This window comes from Etheostoma spectabile, chromosome 8 (genome assembly GCF_008692095.1).
Source record: "Etheostoma spectabile isolate EspeVRDwgs_2016 chromosome 8, UIUC_Espe_1.0, whole genome shotgun sequence".
Taxonomy (NCBI): domain Eukaryota; kingdom Metazoa; phylum Chordata; class Actinopteri; order Perciformes; family Percidae; genus Etheostoma; species Etheostoma spectabile.
The window spans coordinates 35,548,653-35,555,725 of NC_045740.1; positions in this window are offsets into that span (position 1 = coordinate 35,548,653).

Genomic DNA, 7,073 nt, shown 5'->3' on the forward strand with positions numbered 1-7,073 from the left:
TGTTTGATGACACTGAATCGCGCTATCCCACAATTAAAAATGACATTTGGATTGGATTGGTTTAAGAGAATTACTCCTTAAGTGTTTCTCCATTCATTACGAACATCATCATAAGGGAACGTTATGGACAATTACAAGCTTTTTAAAGCATTTTGAATCAACTTGAACAAGGATCAGAGCTCCGAACTCAAGGTTTTACATAAAGGTTAGACGAGAGAAAAGGCAACTGCGGAAAATTAAGTCAATTTATCAGCTCAATCCAATCTCCACAGCTCTTCGCAAATTCAATTTGATTGGGTAGAAAACACACACACACACACACACACAGTAGAGTAGAGAGAAGAGCGTGTTGTTTTCCCGGGCCACTCTGTCTGTTTCTTACCTCAGCAACAACCACATCAAGTGAATTTGTAGTGTTTTTTGGCTGAGGACCTCGGTGGTTAACGTGATTGGGAAGTGATGTACGGTGCCCAGAGGCGAGCAGAGGTAAAAGGATTATCTCGGGCCACATGCTGCCACAGCAGCAACCTTGGGTGCAGAGGAGGCAAATGGGCCCCTGTGTGACTCCCCCCCCACCCCCCCCATTCTGAACACACAGGTTGAAAATGCTAAAGAGCACCGAAGTAGCCCTGGGCACAGACAACGGCGGTTCCGTCCTTTATTGAAGAGACGACAGAGTGAGTACGAATAAAGAAAGATAAAGCAAACAGACAATGAGATACACGCCACCTTTCCACTTTTCTTAAGCCTGTGTTCTGCATGGATACAAAGTAATTTGGTATATCTTTAGAAACAAAGCTTTGCTACGTTTTATCTGTCGTTTTGACCTTTTTATGAAAGTGGTATGACATGAAAGAACAAAAGGCAGATTGACATTTATTCAAAGATAAGAAAAATGATCAGTTTCATGGTTTGTTCCATCCATCCGTCCTTCAAGCACTTCATTATCTTCTTAAAGCAATCAGAAATCTTTAAAAGACTCGTGGTTGTGGATGATAAGAACATCGTGGTTACTTACTGCTTTAATAATTCATAAAATGTATTAAGGTTCCTCCAAAAAAGACATGTTACTGTAAACAGCCAGGAAACATTAGTCACTTAAAAATACATCGGTGACTAAAAATAACATGGATAAAATTGGGTATATTCAGAGTCCAGGGAAAAAAAAGAATATGCACAAAAAATATGCATAATTTACCAGCCAAATGCACATTTTTTTGAGTGTTTCCAAAGACCTGTTTCAGAAGAAGAGCACGCTTCAAACCTTTAATGATAAAAGGCAGTGGCGTAAAATTGTAGAACAACGTTCTCCAATATAGTTTATGAGTATTGCTTTGCAGGACTCAATTTATATGTTGATAATGCCCAACTTGCCAGTGTGTGTGCGCTTCTCTTTTTTATAAAACACATATATAAAAATAATAATTAACCTTTAAATGAATACATTGGGTCTTTAGCAATCCGAGACTATGCCACACCCTGTCTATTTCTTTCATTCTAGTCAATTAATCTCTCATTGGTCATTGATATTCTTCAAAATGTGTGTCAAAATATCAGAACAAATATTTCAAAAAGTATTGCTTTTCTAATATTTAACCAAAAATGTGTATGGTCTCCCTAGAGACCCGAGCTATATAATGCAGGGATTCAGACATAAAAATATTAGTATCTATTAATATGGTTGCAGTGTCAGATTGAACGATTATAGAGTCATCAACTCTTGGCCTGACTTGGCAGCGACACATGATGGACTACACGCTGGTCCCCGACCAATCACAGCCTGTCTTTCACAACGTGGGTGATGTCATGGGGGAGCAGGTCCCAGGGACAGTCCCACCCAGCTGCACCAACAACAGCATTCCTGATTGGCTCCGCCACGTTGTACGTGGAAGAGCCCTCTGTGCTCCTATTGGTCAACGTCACCGAAGTAGTTGTCACACTCGGTACTCAAAACAATTGGTCCTATTTTCCAGTCAAGTCTAATCAAATTTAAGCTGGTAAAACCTGCAGCTACGCCAAACGATGATTGTATTTTGACGTTGTTATCTAAACAGCAATGACATGTTTACCGCGTCGGCCCTGTCCAGCATTGAATTATTTCACGTGGTTGTCATTTTCTGAAGTTTTTTAACACTGCATAGGTAATAAAGGGAAAGGGAAAGCAAATCAGTACCCTAATTTGAAATTTAATCATTGTGTTATTGTAAATTAAAAGTTAAAGTTACATTATTAGGGACATAGAAAAAATACTTTTGGTCACCTACATACATATTAATCCTCGTGTTGTCCTCGGGTCAAATTGACCCGTTGTCCTAAATTAATTGCCCAAAATAACAGGATTGATTCCACACAACGCTCTTTGGCAAGTGCAAATCTCTACTTATTCGATTTTATAGCGTTTGAAAAACAAATTGAAATGGTTTGGAAGTAGTATTGAGTAAAAGTTGACATATTCCAGTCTGTGATTATCCATCAAAATACTTTACTTTAATTTTAGTTGAAATAATTCCTAATTTCTGCTTTTCTAACTCAAACATTAGGTGTAATTTCCTAAAAATGAGGTTTATTAACCATAAATTCCAAAAATAACTGTAAAAGTAGTTAATAAGTTAGTGTTATGTAGTGTTATAAACGGGAAAAAAAAGTGTCAAAAGTGTTGAAAAAAACGTCAAAAACGTGAGAAAAAGTTACAAACCTCGATAAAAAAACGTCCACAAAAGTGTTGATTTTCAATTTTTATGGGAAGACAACACAAGCAGGGCACTCCGCAGAGTCCTGGGTGGGAATTACCTTTATGAATGATCGGATTTTAAGGTTTCGGATGCAGAATGGGACATGCAGCCTCTCTTTCCAGACTCTTGCTGTGATGTGGTGGCTCGGGTCCAGAGTGGTTGCGAAGTCCATCCCGGCCACGAGTAGTCAGACTGACTCATCACCGCTGTTGAGTCGACCCCCCGTCATCGCTCATACGAGGTATCGAGGCTACCTTTTGTTGCTAATGCTGCACTTGAAGAGGCAATATCTCTCTGGCATTCACCCCTCTGTGTTTATCCAATTCAATCTTCTTTTCTGTAAGTGTCAGACGTGTCCACAAATGACACGGGGACGATAATTATTACAATTATGTATTGATTCAGCAGCAGCAGCATTGTGGCATTGTGAGGGTCAGCTTTTCCCTGCATAATTGTGGGATTTCAGAAGGGCTAATTGCAGCTAACGCGACCAGCTGGGCTATTATTGATCATGCTCCACATGTCTTTTCTCTCTCCCGCTGCTGAACAACGCTGGCCACCTTTGTGGTAGTCATTAGACTCATCTAGTTGATGAAGAGATGAGGAAACAGAAAATAAATGTCCTATTAATCGCAATAATGTTGGGTAAACAGTCTCAAAATATGCATATCAGCTTGCAGGGCTTGTTGCTTCTAAATTTGAAATGTATTTTTTCAACGCTGTAAACAAAATATATATATATAATATAATATATGTCATGGGATGTATGGACTATGAATGGAGGAAGAAGTCTCAATAGACAATATTTAAAAAAGATGAAACTATGTATGTGGCTAACAGAGAGATTTGGTCATTTCTGCAGTGTGTGTGTGTGTGTGTGTGTGTTTCCTCTGTTACGTATGTAGAAATGCAACAGCGAGGCTTGATCCGTCCATATGATTTCTGATTGAGTGTGATCGATTGTCTCTTGGGATTAAAATCAAATCACACTGCGCTCTTACTGTATATATCTGGAGCTCAGCCAACACACACATGTACACAGATCTAGCGTAAGATAGTGTGATAGACTTCTTGCAAGTCACAAGTAAGATTTATTTGCACAACAGTGCTTTATAGTGTCTATGATCAACACTTGATCAGACTGAAACACAAAGACACTAAGAATGACAAGCCACAAAACAAACACACACTTTAGGTACTGATTTTGATTTTGTGTAAAGCACTTTGAATTGCCTTGTTGCTGAAATGTGCTATACAAATAAAGCTGCCTTGCCTTGCCTTGCCTACTGTATATCCTTAAGGCCTAACAGACATTTGGAATTCAATTCCATTTTCATTAATCATATGCAAAGACAATTTTTTGACACGTACATTGTTTACATCCATCTTTACATGCGAGCAGTCTTCCTCTTCCCTTCCTTGGGTGACGCTTTGTTGCATTTCTTAGTGCATTACAGCAACCTGTTGATCATTGAAGAAGAATAACACAATATGCAGAAATGTGCATTATGTACTGTAGCCCACATATGCACAAGGATGTACAGTGGCTCTCATAAGTTCACATGCCCATGCTTAAGTTGACTAAAAAGAGGAATACAAAAATCATGTTCTGGAAACTTATTTTAATGCCTTGATTAAAAAATGAGGTAAAATCCAACGTTTCAGGACACCAATTTTCTTTGTGAATGAATAATAGAAAAAATAATAATTCCCATAGAAGCAGGCCCATTTTTATTTTTAAAGGCCAGTTATTTCATGGGTCCAGGATGTTATGCATCCTGATAAAATTCCCTTGGCCTTTTGAATTAAAAAAGCCCCCCCCCCCCCCCCCCATATCATCACATACCCTTCACCATACATAGAGATTGGCATGGTGTTATTTCAGTTAGACTAATATCTGGTTTGATTTGCATTGAAAGAAGATTTTATGGAAAGTATCCCATGCCAATCTCTATGTATGGTGAAGGGTATGTGATGATGAGGGGGGGCTATTTTAAATCCAAAAGCCAATAATGAAAAATCTGCCTTCCTCTATGGGAATTTAACATAGGGGTGTGTACACTTATGCCCCCTGTGTTTTAATGAAGAACGTTTATTTGTTTACAATACATTATTCATTCACAAAGAAAATTGGTGTCCTTAAAGGTTGGATTTTACCGCATTTTTTAATTAAGGCATTCAAATAAATAAAGATTTTTTTTCATTCCTCTTTTTAGTCAACTTAAGCATGGGTGTGTAAACTTATGAGCACCACTGCATGTCCAAGGGACAAACTGGAGATCCAAAAAATTGCTCCTTGGTGCTACTAGTTGGAACACTCCAAAGGGTATCTTCAACGTTCCTGTCATCCTCGGGTCAAATTTGACCCATATTCAAAGTCTCTATATCCGAACATTTGGGTTTCTTTCAACCAAATTTTATTGAATTTTTGGTGTTTTATTTAATTATATAGAATTATTCTGACTTCACTTTGACAGTCTGTGAGTATCCATCAACACATGTTCTTTTGATCTTATATATCAGTTAGAATTATTCATACTTTCTCTTTTTTTAACTCATGACTTATATAGAATTTCATATAGGCTACTGTATGTGTGGTGTATTGACCTTAAAATCCCAAAACAATGATTGTAAAACTAGTGCTAACAATGTCGAAAAATGCTACAAAAAAAGGACAAAAGTGCGGCAGTTATTAAAAAAATGAGAACTTTTTTTGAGCCGGAAGAACAACACAAGGGTTAAATGCTGTACTCTAGTAAATATAAAGCCGGGTGACAGAATTGATGCACATGCCTCCATCCGTTTAGAACATGAGAGGGTTGTGAGTATGATATTATAAAATCATATGCTTTACTTTAAAGTCACCAGAACCCAACCCAGTTCAGCAGCATTGGGAGATTTTTGGACTGACATCTTGGTCAGAGGGAACATCTTTTGGAAGAATGGTGTTTTGGGGAAAGTTTTGGAACTTGGAGCATTGAAGCTGTTTGAGGGTTTGTGGTGACCCCACACCTTAGTGAGACCATATGTTGTTTTCTTTATTTTCTTTATCTGAGAGGAGGCCCCAGGGAAGACCCGGGACTAGGTGGCGAGATGATATCTCCAACCCGGTCTTGGAACGCCTCGGGATCCCCCCAGTCGGAGCTGGTTGATGTGGCTCGGGGAAGGGAAGTTTGGGGTCCCCTGCTGGAGCTGCTGCCCCCCCGACGGATGAAGATGGATGGGACAGATGGATGTTTTCTTTATCACCCATCTGTGGCTGCTCAGTGTTTGTAATACCAAAAAGATGCTGTATTGAAATAGCATGATGTGATCAAATGTGATCTTGTTTTATAAGAAAATAGCTAATTCTGAATATCTACTTAGGTTTTAAGTATCAGAAGTCCTGGCCTAAACAATTTTATTCAGTAGTGTCCAAGTCCATACCTTGATTGTTTCAGGTATTTTTACTCCATGTAAGTTTTTCTCCCTCCCTTTCTCTCTTTTTGACAGAGCATCTGGGCATCTGTGACCGGCGATGACTGGGATTGTTTTTGCATGTGTCAAAATACAGCTGCCGAGTGGAATGACTAATCACACAGAGTGCTCCTCTAATGCCTCTGTCTGCATGTGTAATTTGACAGCAGTGGTAGAAAGTGTTCCTGGGCTGGGAGAGCGGTTAAGGGACGGATGCTCAACAGTCCGTGTCAACCGACGTCATCACTCCGGTGCTACGGTGGATACCGCAAATTCCAAAAAATACAGTTAATCACTGTAAATTAAATGTTAATACCCATAAGGCAATGTCTATTACAGTTATGAACCGGAAAATAAAATGACGGTATTTTACTGGGCATTTTGTGGTAAGTAACAGTAGAAATGACAGAAAAGTCCAACAGTGTAAGTAAAGCTGTGTGTGTGACATGATGCGGTTGCCTGCCAAATGGAAGGTTGGTGGTTCAATCCCTGGCCCTGCAGTCCCATGTCGAAGTGTCCTTGGGCAAGACACTGAACCCCGAGTTGTTGTGTAAATGTGTGTGAGTGTTTAACTGGTGAGCAGGTGGCACCTTGTACGGCAGCCACGGCAACAGTGTGTGAATGTGTGTGAATGGTGAATGGTTCCTGTACGATGTAAAAGCGCTTTGAGTAGTTGTTAAGACTGGAAAAGCGCCGTATGAAAACAGTACATTTACATTACCAGCAGGCTGCTGTGACCCCATCACAGATCAGACTGTTGACTCTAAAAGCAATAAAAAGGGTCTTTTCAATTTCATACTTTCTATTGCAATCGTTTAAGCCTAGGTGTGAGTATATTCCCACACATAGAGGTACAAGATGTGCACATGTAATTTGACACAATCC